Genomic DNA, 17,030 nt, shown 5'->3' on the forward strand with positions numbered 1-17,030 from the left:
TTACAATCCTACTATGCACGTGATCAGCTAGTGCCAGAACCAGATCTCTGAATATATCTGATATTCATTAATCAAGTTTCAAACACTTACAAGTATTGTTCATTTCCAAAATGAACATTTTGAGAAGACAAACCTCTGATCAGCAAAGTGCTACCCATAAGGCTTAATGCAGCTGAGTGAAAACTATTTTTCACCTTACTTTCTTAAGTATTCTTTCTCAAGTAAGGTATATTTTACCTTACTTTCTTATAGTAAGTTGACCACATAGCTTGAAGTATATTCCCTTTTAAGAATAAGACAAATCATGTCATCAACCCCGGAAAAGTAAGGGTGAGAAATACACACAAAGGTTCTTTACAATTTGCACTCACCAGGCTATTTGATACACTGCTATAACAAAGGAGTGAAATGGCTTTATCTTCTCAGGATCTTCCACATAAAACAGTGCAGTGAAGCATGTGTTTGACTCAGACTGAGCTGTTCCCGCTTCACACTATGATAAGCCACTTGCCAATTGAGCTCAGTCTCCTGCCTCCCACTTGCAAAAGGAATTTAATTGGCTGTTACAGCAATCTGTACTCTGATGAGGTTGCTGAGAGGAAAAAAAAACACACAACAAACAATCTCATCTGAAGACCTCATATAGTATTTTTCTTCCATAGCCCTCTATTTGTGCAAGGCCACCATCTCAGCATGTAGTTACCCTTTGAACAGCCATTCCTCCCTCTAGATTTCCAGCTTTTACCTAGGGCCACCCAAAAGTTCACAATTCTTTTCCTTTACTGCCCAAACTACCTTTCAAGTCTCCAGTGCATGGTCCAGTAGGTTGCATACGCTCTCATGTAAGGCTACCTCCATGCTTTGAATTCAAAGTTTTATTTTGCTTGAGACAAGGGTGGCCTGCAATAAAGACCTTGCTTCCACTTCACAAGCCACCTGTTATCTTCTTCACCAACCTGCCAACTCCTCTATTGCTTCCCAGTCCTGCTGCTCCTCAGCCCACTGTGCCATCTGCACAGCAGGAATTCAGAGATAAACTTACCAAGTGTTAGAAGTCTCAGCTTTGTCTCAGAGTCGGTGCTGCTTTGTGAGCAGAATAATTATTCTGGAATAAAAGTAACTCTTATTTAAGAATAATGTCTGCATGGAAAGCTGCTCCAGAATCAGAAGTAGCAAAGTAATTTATTCCATTCTAGCTCCGCTAGTCTGCTTCCTCTTTTGTACAGAGCCCCACAACTATTTGTGAATACCTTAAATGTTCTTACTAGGAGAGGATATATATGGGTATAATAATTAATCTACATAAAGAATGAAAAATTACTGAAAACATAATTTAAAAATTTCCTGCAATTTCTGAAAGTAACATTTCCAGTATTTCTGAAATTGGGGAGAAGCTGAAATGCAGGATTCTGGTGACTCAAAAGACTGTTAAGATTTCTGTTCCAAGGTTAAAAAAAAAACAAGAAACAAAACTTTTGCAATAAGACCACAGATCACTGCAGCCCAGAAGAAATTGGACTGAGTGTTGTATGAAAGACTGGAAGACATGACTAGGTTGTAACTAGAGAAAAAATTCAGTTCATCTATTATAGTTAGTGGTACCGTTCCACAGAAACACAAGACCTTAGTCTTGGTCCCCGTGCCCATAATGCTGGACACTGCTTAAACACAGTAAGTACGGAACAATTACTATCTCAAATAATTCACAATTGCAGTAAAAATAAATGCACAATAGAGGAATACAGACAGATGAAGTAACACAAGGAAATGAAGTTATTTTGATTGGCATGACACAGAGTTGTCAAAGTACAACAGGAGCTTAATGGTTGTTACTTTAGAACAGACAGTTCAGTAAAGGTTAATCTTAAGAATAAATGTAAAGTGCATTAAAGTGGTTGTTTTGGACCATCTACAAAGAGTTTCTGCCAAGCTGACAAGGTAGCATAGGAAAACACACCTACAGTTGCATGCTGGAACGTTGAAACTGGCATCATTCATCAATGGGAAGAATAGAAGCTGATCATTCTATTGTGAATCAGAGATGATAGAGTGGAAAAGGATGTTTCATATTTTGCTCAATTCAGAGTATTACAGTATTCTGTCTAAACTGGTGAATTTGAACCAGGGAACCACTTTGCATGATAAACAGTAGAACTCTATCAGCCTTGAATCATAATGCAGAAATGGGTAATTCACAGCTAGCTTTGAAAGAGCTTTCGATTTAAATAACTGCCTCGTATTTTAGGTCAAGTGCAAAACCCTACTAAAGTGCAAATTGCAAGCAAACCAAGCTATCTCAGCTCTTAAAACACCACAGCTATATTCTATCTCCTCCCAAAGAAAATAAATCAATAATTCGAAATAATAGCATCCTGGTAACATAGCATCTTGTCTATAACCCATTCTTCCTCATGTGTCTTTAGGGGAAAGATTTTATTAAGCATATTTTAAAGTTTACCAAACCACGCTCACTTTTTTGTTTCTGTTAATTTTTCAGAGAATATATGAAAGCCATTCTGAAACAATATGCCTTGAGCGTAGATGTAAGCAAAGCTACAGGCACTTTCTGAGCACATTCACTGTTTTATCCAGATTCCTAAGCTACAGTCATCTCTGTTGCCTTTTCTTAAAGAAAATGCAATCAGACATGGAAATACTCTGCAAAGTGATTTTCTTTCACATTAAACATTCAGCAACAAAGATGTCTGTGCATGACGTGCTCTCTACTTCTTCCCCACTTCTTGTCTGTATTTTAACCCAGGTTAGCTTTCCTTCTTGGGAGATCAGACGTTGTAGCTGGCTTTAATCAAATAAAGATACCATGAAGCAAGCACATAAGTTTACGTGGTAACTTACCTACCAGGAACATGAGTATTGCAAATAGAAAGCTGAATTAATTTCAAAAATAATGGAAAGGATGTGCCCTGGATTCAGTCACGAAAACGTGACTGCATTGGCAATACAGACCCATCAACAAAGCCTCTTTCGAGAAGGTAGTTTAGCTACCTTCATCTACACAAATAAAAAGTACTGTCCTGTCTTTGGATAATGTCTTCATTACAGGCTCACTCATAACTACACATGACATTTCAAGATTTTGAAGTTCAGTTTTGTTTTCTTGCAGAAGAAAATCAAGGGATTCTACACAGCAGCTAAGGCATTCACTTGCGATGCTCAAAACTCATATTGAACAGAATGTCCTGAATGAATCAGTGACTTCAACTTCACTTTTTCACAGCCTACCCAAAACTCTCTCTGCATGAGTGGTTTCATGACAGGGTTAAAATTTCTGGTTTTCTCCTTTCCTCCCCACAGCAGATATTCTAGGCCTGAGAAATTTTTCTTGACAAAAATGCCATTGAAATTAATTTCTGAGGGGAAAAAAATTCGGTTGTAGAGCTTCAGGATTTGCCTAAATTCAGGGTCTATTTCTCAGTCATTTGCTCCTTGTAGAGGAAATGCTGGCTTATCCTTGTTAATAAAACACTTTTCAGTAAGTGCTACACAATAAAGTCAGCACCTGTTTCTAACGCAAGTGTTTGTAGTGCAGCAGGAGATACTCTGACTCCCTAAATTCCATAAACTTATCCTGGAACATAGCTTCTCAGCAATGGCTGCTCATGACGCTTAGTCCTTCCTTTCACTCCTTCCATGGAAGTAGCATTCCATGCTTATCTCATCCTTAACACCAAGCAAACTTAATAATCACGAAACTCTTTAATGAAAGATAAAGTCAAGCATTTTGATGCAAGATTAGAAACAACACACTACAAACAAATATAAGATGCAATTTTAATTTAGACTTAATGATCAGGTGCCTCTAGGCAAGAGGTAACTTCTTTCATCTAGACTCCTCAAGACTCCTGCAGGCTGCCAAAGCTGAAAGTTTACTGCATGCAGCAATACTTCTTATGCTGAACATTATTCTTGATCTAAAGCTGGACAAGGACACTAATTCCATCCCATCCCATCTGGTTTTTATTTCTCTTTTTTCTATTTTTTTCCCTACTATTTTTTAAATGTGGGAGTAGTCTGTGGACACTTTACTCTTTCTCAGGAAGGCTTCCTCAGAAAGGTTTGCGCATCATCAGCTAGCAAGAGTTAGCAACGGTTACTTCACTGTCATTTCATACATCTACAGGATTCCTCAGTTAAACCTTTCTATTGCAGCTTAAATAACCTTAATATAAATTCCTAAGAGATTCCTATTGTTAGAATACTCTTAAGGCTGAATGTTAAATTTTGGTGACTAAAAGTCACCATCAGTCTAAACTTGTGGCAGAGAATAAATATGACATCTTTGGGCATGCCATTAATATTGACAGCAGACTTAGGAACACGATAGTGTCATTGAACTGTCTCTAGAGACATGCTGCCACTGTCCCAGTCCCTGTAACGTTGAATCATTTTGACTGATCAGTGCTGTTTAACAAAACATTTAATGAAATACTACCAAGACAATCTTATCTTCAGTCAGTCTTTTCCATACCGTAAACTGGATTTTAGACTCAATGTCTTTACTGATGAAAGTCATCCAAGAGATCTTTCGACAATCACACTTTCTAGTACAGTTTTCAAATCAGAAACAACAATATGATTCACCAATTTGCAGATAATTCCTGAGAGGCCATTTGTAAAATAAAAAGTTTAAGACGGAGAACAAGAAGATCTCAAAATACACCCATGAGTTGTTATTTACCCTACCAAACCTATTTTTTTCAAATACAACAAAACCCTAATTTCTTAGATATGAATTTTTTACATTAAACCAATCCTAACTCCGTTGTAGTTTCTAGTTGTGGTTTCTCACTATTTGTAAGGTGGATAAGGAGCTGAGTAAAAGAAAACCAGCAGCGCATTGATCTAAACAAGAAACTATGGGACTAGCAGGAGGTTACTGGTGGATTTCCTCCAAAATCTGTCACTAGTGAACATGATAATACTTCTATTAGTATACAGCATATACAATAAGAGTGTACAAGTGAAGTAACACACAGTTGGAATCCAGCACCAATAAACTTGGAAGATGAAAGCGTGGTATAGGAAAAGAACTGGATGATACCGTAGACTAGAGTTATAGAAACAGAGTGACAGCAAAAGTGCAAGTTTATAGATTGATTAATGAGAAGATATTCCATACAAGTCTTTTAGTTAGAGATAATGGTGGAGGAGGAGGACCTGGATGTCTCAGCCATTTCCAGCATGACAATAAGCCATAGCTGAGTAGAAGTAAATTTGATCCTAGAAATATCAGACAAGGAAAAGCTTAATGCTACTCCATGAATTGTTATATTCTGTATTACCGTGGTCACTCAGCATTCCAGCAAGAAGAATTCTGACTGGTGAAAGTGCAGAGAAATGGCTGTTAGGACAATTAGGGCAATGAAGAGTGACTCGTATGAGAGGGAAAAAGTAGTTTCACCTTTTTCAGCACAGAGAGGTAAGGGGTGACAGTGGACACAATTCATTCAGGCAGCAGTGGGTGTAAAAAGTCAAGGAGAGAGAAGAGATGTAAAACCAAACAGCAATGTGGACAAAATAAAGAGTAAATATAAACTGGCCTTGTCTACATTTAGGACAAAAATTGAAGGTTTCTGACCACCAAAGGAGACGAGCTGTTTTTCCATTGAAGTAGTTAGAGGGGGAAAAAAAAAAACCACAAAAAACAACCTAGGTGAAAACTAGCACTTAATAAATATCTAAATGGCACAGTCGCCTACAGCAAGGTCCTGGATTCATTAGGTGAAAATACCCTTATCTGTTCAAAGTCACTTTTTGTGAATTAACTGACTGTTAGGACAATTTAAAAAGAGAACTGAATTACAGTACAAAAAGAAAAGTTCTTGTTTATACAAAGGCTAGGCTCATAGTGTTTTCCAAAGAATACAGAGAACAATTATTTGACTGTATCTATCTGAGGATGACTCATTTAAAAGTAACTATCATTATAAGACACTTTTAGGGATAACATCTGTCAATTGAAGAGGTGCTAGAATTTCAGCTGCTACTATCCAGTATCCTGTCCAACTCAATATAAGCTATCAAACCTTCTCTCTTCTTTTATGTTCAGCTTTATTCACAGATAGAGGTTCCTTTTGAAGAACAAAAGAAATATTAAAGAAAAAATAAAACTTCCACTTTTGTTTCTTACAAGCTTTCCAGTCTTCACAAGAGTTTTCCAACAGGCTAAAATATGTTTAAAATTATTTTATTAAATAGTAAGATCTATTCACTGCTAAGGTCAAAAGAAAACTTAAAGTAGGTAAAGTTACCTCCAACAGCTGCTTGCTACCTTAAATTACTTTTAACATTTAATCTTTGTACCTCAAAACCATATAGTTTCCAAAACTTGTGGAAAGAATGTGTAAAGTTTTGTTAAATGTTTCTATTGCTTTCTGAGCTTTACTTTATTTTAATTATATGAAGCTGAGAATCTGTAATCTTTGCAATGTTCGGTATTTTTCATAAAATTGCTAAAAAGGTATGGTAATTTAGATTGTGTAGTTTCTGCCATACATTACATGAGGCTAGGTCAAACAATTTCAGCTTTATTAGACCACTAGGAAAAAAAGCTTACATTTCTGGATGGCACGTTGTAAAGATCAAGTTGGTGAAACAATGAGATAGCAATGCCATGAAGATGCAAATACTGGAAATCAAATATCTACCTGCCTCTCTTCTTAAAGAAAGGGCATATCTCAATAAAGTTATTTCAATTTTGACATCAGCCTGTGTTATCTAACACATGGTGACTATCAGCATTTAAAAGTCTGTGTACTCCAGAAATCTAGATGTACTATCTGGTTTAGTTTAAAACAGAGATCTGGTTTTCATACGATGATCTGTATGTAATATGTCGTATGCAGGTACATAATGCAATAGATTTACATTCATGGAAGCATTGCTTTGTCTACAGTAATGGGTAGAGCTTAATAACATAAGGACATTTGGTAAGCTGAGAATCTTCTGGACTCAAAATCTAGGCTGCTTCTCCAACTATAAACTTTGCTCCCTTGTTTTGATAACAACATGGTTTATATTATAGATCACTGAGGTAGAAAGCAAAGTTCATTACTAAAATACAAGAATTTCTAATGTACAGAGAGCTGATCCTTCCTGACCAATACCTGGTCATCTTACATACCTCCTTGCCCTTCGTGCTTTTTTGCCTCTCTTGGCTGTACTTCTTCACAGGATTTGGTGCAATCAGGCTTCTCCAGTTCTGGTATACTTTGCCTGTTGGGAAGATCGGTGTGTTTTTGAAAAGTATGTCATTTATCCATATTACTCCACATTATTTATTTGTACTCAAGCTATTGAATTAGCAGTTTCAGTTCCCAGAAGTGGAGTTGACATCTGCTTCCTACTGCTGGTCAGATAGTAGTTTCCAAAAATCACTTCAAATATTCTCAAGCTCATTGTCTAGATCAATGACAAGAAAACTAGTAAAATCTCAAAATCTGCATCTCATGTAATAGCTTTTAATGCAGTCTTACAAGTATTTCCAAAGGAAAAATAAAAAGCCTAATTTTTATCCAGATATCCTCTATAGAAAGGCATAAAAGCAGCTCTGCATTCTTCCATCCACCTTACCATGGAGAGAATTAGCACAGTTTCCTGTTCTTCTCTTCAAGGCTGTTGGCTGCAAGACTTACTGTTTTTTCATCTCCTGAAGATTACCTAGCTAGTACACCTCTTTTCAGATCAGGATGAAACTTGGAACAGGGCTGCTTCTGCAGGTATTTTAAAGAGTCAGTCTGATTTCTTATCAAACTACAACTCCACCACAATCAGTACAATACCAGTGCCATGTGCCAAGTCACAACTTAGTTCTTGCTCTGATGTGATAATATACTCTTATCTTCAAAATATTCTGAATGGTAAAATACACCTACATTACACTATTTGCTAAGAGAAATCTTCCCTATCAGCTTCAACTGCATTGAATTCCTCATTCTTATGCAACCTTATTTAATGAAAATGTACGCATTACTTAAAATCATGAATTGCCAGCTTACATTGTAAGATCAAGTACTTAACTATAATGCTCTCAAAAACAATTAGATCTTCTAATGCTGTACAAACAAATGACTGTAAGCAGCTATTTCATCAGATGGTAGTGACGGTTACATTTTGTATATAATAACAAAAATTTGAAATAGTAACATTCTTAACCCATACCACAATAGTTTTGATACTGATGGGAGAAAGAATTTTCTGCAATAGATTTTGAGAAGAAAATACAACCTTGACTTAGTGAGTCCACTGCCACACCAGAGAGATCAAAGGAGTTTGACACCTCTTGCAGTAGATGTGACCATTTCAGAAAAACAGAATTAAATTTGGCTAATGAAATGAAAATTTTAAACATGCCAGTTTTGCCCATTACATATATAACAATAGAGGCTGCCTTACTGAAAGAGATCAACAGTCCTCCTTGCCCAGGACTCATTCTCCAAAAATAGCTCACACCCAACACTTCTGAGAAAATTTTAATTGCAAACAGTATAGAGAAATCTCCAATCAACAGAGCTCCTTCTCCTCTCGAGACTAAACTTTAGTCATGAAGTTTAATGTCACATTTTAGTGTTATAATTAATAATTACTCTAGCTATTCTTGATACTTTTACATTTTTGTAGCAATAATTTAATATAAAAATTATCTCAAAAAGTAATTGCAGTTATGTTAAAAGTACAGGGGTTTATTTTCTCTTTTAAAAATTCCTTTTTATTTTTTTATGTTAGGAACGAGGGAGCACATGAAGATGGAATTTCCTGATCCATCTTTTCTTTACTACTCAGCACATCTGAGACATATGTACCTGTTTAAATGTCTCTCTTTTGTAGTATAGTCCTCTTTTCCAAAGCTTTTTCCAGGTAAATTCTGTCAAGGTCTTGAACTGTAAAAGGGCCATCCTGGTTGTGTCACATGCTTTTCGGAATGCTGTGACCAGGACTGCAGGCTGTATTTCAGATAAGGCTGCATCAGTGATTTTTGAAGAAACTTTATGATTCTTTCTGCATCTGAGACACCTAGGTATGAAAGATAAAGGAGTCGTGTAACGATCACAGGCAAATATCTTATTGCAGAGACGTTCAGAGATCACAGCACATTGGGGCTCTCTGCTCTGATTGTTTATTCCCACAGCTTGGCAATATTCTTTTCCATTATGCACAACACCGTTTGCCTTGGAGCCTGAGAACTTAATAGATATCAGAAATATCAAGAAAAGATCAGTGAGGAAAAAGCAATGAGTTTACATCTCTCTGCAATTCCAGGGACCAGTGAGTCAAAATTAACTTTTAATATTCTTTATACCTTCCTAAGTTCTCTGACGCTTACTGAAATTTATCAGGTCCCAGATTAACTTCTCTTCTGAATTCCCATTGTGCTCCATTTTGATGTCAGGGATTTTCATCTAGCTCTTTCCCATAAAGAACATTTCTGTAAGGTCAGCCAGGAGTGCTTTTAACCTTTCAAAGGTTGCTGCAGGTATCCTGTTAAAGATACATTCATGTGATCCAATAAACAGGTGAGAAAAGTTAGAGTTTAAACCACACTTCTCAAAAAAGTGCTTTTTTCCCCAGTTACCGTTTTGCTCCAAAAATGAACGTGTGAAGGGAAGAAGAGGAAGTTGCTGAAAATTCACAGCTAGCTAATGCTTTTTTAAATAAGACACTCATTTTTAATCTATAGTACTTACAAGCAATTATTATCTAGAATATAGGATTAGCAGTTCATAGTTTATATGTATAATTTAAGGAGGGGCACTAGTTTAATAACTTTGTGTTAGAGAATTAATTCAAAGCATTTCAATTCTATCTATAAAGTCAGTCTATGAGTGCTTTGAAACAGTGAATAGGAAAAACAGTGGCCAGGATCTAGAAATATAAAGCAGTCATAGAACACATGAGGTTGAAGTTCATATCCATTTTGATGTCTTTTACACTGCCAGGATAACATAAATAAAATTGCGGCTCATCAGAGAACCGAAATAGGAGACTATACTCCCTGTCTACATTGCAACTATTTAAATAAACTTGCATAACAGGAAATAAGTATTTTCTGTATGTCCCCAGTGGCTGAGGCTGTAACAGAATTAGAATATTTTTATGCAACTTTACATAAATTTATGTAAATGGTTTATGTATATTTATGTGTATATATAGTAAGAGACTACATACATATATGAGAATTAAAAGTACAAGTTCAGTGCAGCAAGAAACTGTTTAAATATTCCAGAATGAACATAATGTTAATATGTCTTTGCAATTCTCAGGTAATATAAGAGCCTTCAAGATGTCATTAGAAGCTCATAACATTTAAAGATATAATATCATTCTAATAAATTCCTTTACTACGAACTACTTCTGTTTTCAAAATTTCGTCTAAAAATATTTGCTGATTGACTTTTTTCCTTGACATGCAATTTGTTTGGGGGAAACTTTAGAATTATACAAAACCTTAGCTAATTAAACCTTAGTCTAATGGAATTTTGAGCAATCTAAGACCTTAACTCCCATATGGATAGACAGAACAATTAAAACCTGATGGGTTTCCCTAAAACCTGCAGTGCTCAAACTGCACATTGACATGTCAAAACATTACTAAAGTCTGACTTTTTATCCTCAATTTTGGTCTATTTTGTGAAAGCATTAATTTTATTTGCCTTTTTTGATATGTTGAGTGAAAACTTTCCAGAACAGGAACTGCCTGTGCCCACGTGTAGGTACAGCAGCTAGCAACACAAAAAATACTGTTTCTGTTCCCAAGCTCTTCCATCTCCAAGCTTCAACCTTTGAGCTTCTACTTTCAACTTTCACCCTATGCTAACTCCTTTGGACTGCTGCAATTTTACTTTATGCTTACCTATGTAAACTAGATTTAACTAACATATCATGACAGTGCTCATCTTCATTTTCCCTTGCAGATATATACTTAGGCTATTTCAGAGCTTGTTAAGAGAAGACTTTCCAAATGCAAGAATTCTGTTTTTGTAGTCTAAATATTATAGAATAGTATATTTTCTTTTATTTCTACTGATCCACAATTTTAATTTCATTTTTACAGATTTAAATGTTGTTGCTGACAAAGCACTTTTAACGTTGAAATCTGTTTTCTTTCTACTAACCTCTTTCTCAACAAAAGGAGGTCTGTTACTCTTCCTAATAGTGCAGCTACTGCTGGCAGCACACTTCCAGTAACAAGCAGCCGATGTAAGATGTAATGATACATGGTATAGAAATAGCTGTTGAATTGGCACTAATTGTACTTCTGGTGTCAGGTTCAGCAGCAAGAACAAAACCAATCCCCGCTACTCCACAGAAGTGAAACTGGTCCCTGCCAGACATGGGATATTTGCTAGAATTCGTTTGTTGGGTATCACAGACACTTTTTTAAAACCTGGTTATTAAAAATAAAAATATATTCTGCATTTCCTTTCATTAAAGTATTATGAAACATCCTTCTATATTCTAAACAACGATACATATTTAGCAAATAGTTTAGTATCTTCAGAAAAACATCAATTTGTTTACTAGAAATGTACCAGACAGACTGTGAATACAGAAGAATAAGGTTTCTGAAAGTGCACCCACAAAGGTTTGCTTTTCAGGGTTGATATTACAAGTAATTAGCTTGACATTTAATAAATGACATTTCTAAGAACTGCTAAAGCTGACTTAACAAGCAAATAGAACAACCTTGTTCTGTTCAGAAAAGGTAGTTGCATTGTTGCACATTTTATGTAAAGTGTTTTTCCCAGCTCATGTTGAAAACATCTACATGCATGAAATATTTGAAATAAACAGACTCTGTAATCTGAACTTGCTATTATAGTGCTCTCTGCTTAGCACAAACTCTGATAAAATGTCCTGTGGTTAAGCTGGTATATACTGCAACTGAGTGGGCCCATACTAGAGTTACAATAAATTTACCATCAATCAAAATTGTGTGTTATTTCTAAGCATGGTTCAAATCATAAGCAATTCAGACTGTCTTTTACATTTTGGTGAAAAACAAGGCAGAAGATATGTTGAAATTGTACGTCCTTAAACTTTTCCTAGGCTTTAGAATTGAATTTTATATTGGCAAGTAAAGCAATCCCTTTGAAGAATCGAGAATGCATGTATTAGTCCTGTTATCGAACCCAGAGGATAGGTTTGTTTACATGCAACACATTTCAAGGGCACTTAGAAAACCACAGTAATTCAAAAAATACATCTGAAATTTGGTCTCATTTCCTGCTTGTGTTAAGAAGAATATGAAGAGTTTATGTCATGACGGTCCCATAAGTTTTATTTTTGTGCATTAGAAATCTTGAAATCTCTTCCAAGTGCCTGTAATATCAGAGTATCATATACCCAGTTCAGCTGCTTGGTTAGCACACCCACACCTCACCAGGGAAGAGAATAGAGTCGTCAACCCGAATGGCAGGAATTTAGTTATAAATAGGGTTCACATATAGCATTTGCAGACAGCATTTTTGGCAAGCCTGGGGGTATTGTGGGTTGGGTTATTTGGGTTTTTTAATGATGAATTTTACTTCACTGGTTAAACATGGGGTGAGACAGATCTACAAAACTATCCTGTTTAAAAGGAAATGTGAGGAAAGCCATCGACCCTTTCTTTTTCTTTCCTAATGTCAGAGTTCAATGGCAACGTCTACTGAACCAAGTAGTGGACCTGTCTCAAGACAGTATTAGCATGTATGCAAAAGTTTCTTTGAGATCTGGAGTACATAATGTATGAAAAAGACAAAACATAAAATGCTAGAATGAGTGAAAACATCACATGTCCTATCTCCTACATTCTTAAGATTTTGGGACAAAAGGAAACATAGGTCTTTTTCGCTTTCCTGACTTCCTTCACTGATTCCCTTCATAATCTGAAAGGAAAAGATCGTGAACTCCATAAGTGCAGAAAAAACTTAAGGGGACAAGAAAAATATATTTCTTGGCAAAAACAAAATAAATCCTTAGAAGAGTGATATTTTCTCAAGAAAACCTTCATTTCTAAAAAAGGGAAAAGCTTAATAAAACCAACAGTTCTTGGAATGCAGCAGTCTTGAAAGAGCAGAAATACAACTCAAAAAAATCAATGAATATAGTTTTCCATTGCAGTGTAAAACTAGTGCTTGCAAATAATGAAAACATTATGCCACTACAACAGCTCACCTTCACCAAAGCAATACTGGATTTACAAACAAAACACAAGTTAAACCAGCACCGACCTGAATACCTTAGGGGCCCCCCACTGGCATTGCACTGGCACATGGACATTGGTGGAAGACAGCTCTAAAATTTCCAGTTCAGAAAAGATACTGTGTCTTCACTGACACTCCTTGGACATGTCTCCTGCTACACCTTGCAGGTCTTTTGTTCCCCCCTTGCTACTCTCTAAATCCAATCTCACAGTTAATCTTCTCCCTTCAACCCCTTGTACAGCTGATCTCCTCCCAGCTGATCCAGCTCATTTCCAGCCTCCCAGTGATACCCCATTTCACAGCCTTTCTTTACTTCAGTCATATAAACCTTTCCATTAAAGAACTCACTTTCTGCCCACAAGGCCATTTCGTGGGCCTATTTTATTGTAGTGAAAATGCAAACAACGGAGAAAAGAATCTTGTATACACATGAATGAATTATGCTCCCTCAGAAAAAGCCCTTTGAACTGCAGATTCTTTCCCTTCTTCCCCATCTCTTGTCACCATGGGTTATTTTTCAAATGTGCTTTCACAGCAGCTCTTCATTGAAGTGAATGGTACTACTTCAGGACCGTGGTATTTGTGCAGTAATTACTATTGTTCAGCCCTGTATTTAATAGGCAAGTGAAAGGACTACTAAAAATATAGCAGCACTCACAGAGATTGCCTAAAAATTCCTTTAGAAATACATACAAAGCTGAAGTCCCAAACAAACCCTGTTCCATTTAGCAAAGCTTTTCTGTTAAACTGCAATGCAAAAAAGATAAGATGAAGAAGAAATAATATTGGGTCAGAAGAAACAGAGGAAAGAATAAACACTGTAGGTCAAACAACTGTAGCCTTGGTTGGGAGAGCAAAAGTCTCTTTTATCATTGCTGCAAACTGTTCTCGCTTTTTCAATTGCTCCAAAATTAAGCTAACTCTAATTTGCTCTAAACAGCTTTTGATTTTATCAACAAAGCATCAAAGGGCCTTAGCAATAAGTAGTGTGAATATCTTTCGTAAAGGTCAAATTGTTTTTCTGTCTTAGAAAGTGAAATCTCCTCATCCTTTTTATTTTATGATTCAAGCTGTATTTGAAAATGCACTATTTATTTCCAGTGCTATAGCTCTTTCTTCTCCTTTCCTTCCTGCAAACCTTATTTCCAGCTAACACTGCCCTTTATGAAACAAAACATTTTACATGCTTTCCCATGAGAAAGCTCCATCAGTTGTGTATCTCCATGTTATTAAACAAGTATGTTGTTTTCTGATAGATGTATGACCATGAACTATGATGAATCAAGCAAGAAAAATCATTTCCACAGTTTCCTGTTGTAAGATGGAAGTAAGCCATCATAAAACGTAACCCCACAAATTGTGCTAGATGGCTTGAAATTATACTTGTAATAGTGTTAATTACCAATAGCCCCACCATTTTAAGAGCACATAACTGAAAACCAGTTATGCTGGAATCTAGAAAGGATAACATCTCTTCATCTGACACTATTTTTTTCTTTTTGACAGAAAAATTGGCCATTTTTCTTACACAATAAGAAAAAATTAGGTAAATGTGCCTGAAGCAGACAGGAGTAATTTGATTGTTTCTTAAAAACCCATTTATATTGAGGACTCAAATTGAATCCCAGCCTTGATTTTTTCCATTCTAGCCAGGTATGACTGACTACACATCACCTAAAATGGTGACACAAAAGAGAATTAGAGCAATACTTATGTTTCTGCTGAAGCTCAGCAACTAGCAAATGTCCCTTTACAGAGGAAAAAAGGGGTGCAGATGTTTTAGATAGAACAGAATTCTATGATTCTATGTTTTCACGCTGAGTGAACTCAAGAGACAGTGTGATTCTGCAACCCCTATTTAGTAGTGAGCCCAAGCTGCATACTAAGGCCTCCAGCTTTTGAGAGTCGTTCAGCTCTGAAGATCAGATTTTCAATACTGTTCAGCTGTCGTAGATAAAGCAGTGCCATCCAACACTTGGCCTTTCCGTTTCTGGCCTATATTGCACCAAGTCTTCCATTCCAAAACCAGGTATCTTGTTAAAATTATTTGTTAAGCCAGGGAAGGAAAACTGACTTTCATTGTAAAAGTTGATTTTCATCAGGACATTCAGACATACCAATATTAATGTATTTTTTCATATAAGATATATATCTAGAAAGCATAGGTTTGACAAATATTTATAGATATATGGCTTCTGGGATTCTATTTTATTTCTAGTATCAGATCTATCATAGACTAACTATGAAAATATGTATACTAATAGTGACTTGGGAAAAGCTCACTACTTCAGCTCATAAGAAGAAAGGTAAAGAATCTGGCTTTGTTGACCAGGATAAGCCATTCTGGAGAGAGTAGTATTACTTTACTGAATAAGTCCAACCATAAAAAATGAGTGGTCTTGCAAGTGTTTCAATCATAGCATTATTTTCTCCAAAATACAAATCAGATGGCTTATTTGAAGCACCTCACTCAGCATTGAAAGTTGCTGCTAATATGTTCAGTGAGACTTTCTTCAACTATGCTTTTAGATTAATAGGCAACATGAGCATTGTTACCAGCCCTTCCCATCAAAACTGGTCAACACTTTTCCATTACAATGCTCTGTTTTCAGCTCCTTAGAGGACCTTCTGCTATTGAAGCTGAAGTTTTCTTTGCTGAGCATGTGCATCTTTAAACAAAAAACAACTCTCCCTTCAAAAAAAAAAAAAAACAACCCTGAAACAGCCTACTAGACAAAAACTGAGTTCCAACTTGACTCCTTGTATTTCGCTAGAAAATCATTATTCCATATGACAGAAATAGAGGTGGGCAACAGAATGAAAAAGCTGAACTAAGTTCAAGCCAGTGCCTGATTGTGACTCATCTCTGTTCATGAATAAGGATGAACCAAGTCAATGCAAGGTTTCTGGCATTATTTCCTTATCATCAAATACGTTTGATTTCTCACATATTTGTCATCAGCTCCTTTGGCTTAGATTGTTTTTGGCTGATAGAGATAAGCTAGACCCTTGATTTAACTCACATCTTTAGCTATCTGGCTCATTGAAAGAGAAATATTCTGCATTCTACTGCCTTTATATGAGGAATAACTTATAGCACCAAATAAAGACAAAAAAAAAAAAAGCAGCCTCAAAAATCTGTTCAAAAGATTTTCCACTTTTGCTGAGAGGAAGACGAATGAAAACCAGGCTCCAGGTCAACCTGCAAGCCCCTTAAGTTCTAGCAGACCACAGAGGACTACCAGAAGAAAAGAATCAGGGCTACTCCACAACTTCCACTACCTTAAAACCCATCTAGTTCCTCTGTATCCTATTACTTATAAGAACTTTATTCAAAAAGGTGGGTAGAAGAGAGCAAAAGAAGCACTTCTACTCCTCTTCCCTCAGTCTCTCCTCACTTGCACACTTCTGCTCTTGTGGAATGTCTCTCCAGGATCCTGAAGGAAGACTGCCAGCAAGAATCAGTGCCAAAAGTATGCGTTACGTCTCCATCATGCAAGATGGTAGTAGGAACCTTAAAAGAGTCATGAAAATACTGTAAGGAGCTATGTTAATAAGCTCACAGAACATTCATGAGAGTCATTCTTGTTATTACTGTTTCAAAAAAAAGCAGGTTGCTGATTACTTGACATTAACAAATAAACAGATCATATCCATTCCGTACTATCAACGAAGTATCCTATCCACTTTGCTGTAACTGTAAGCAAAGTGGATCAGTAGATGTTAGGAGTTGGTATGTATTTTTACGTATGCCTAGTGATATACACACAAACACTGATGTTAACATACAAGATTCGATGTTTGCCTACAGCCTTAAAACTCTTG

The sequence above is a fragment of the Tauraco erythrolophus genome, chromosome 5 (genome assembly GCF_009769465.1).
Source record: "Tauraco erythrolophus isolate bTauEry1 chromosome 5, bTauEry1.pri, whole genome shotgun sequence".
Taxonomy (NCBI): domain Eukaryota; kingdom Metazoa; phylum Chordata; class Aves; order Musophagiformes; family Musophagidae; genus Tauraco; species Tauraco erythrolophus.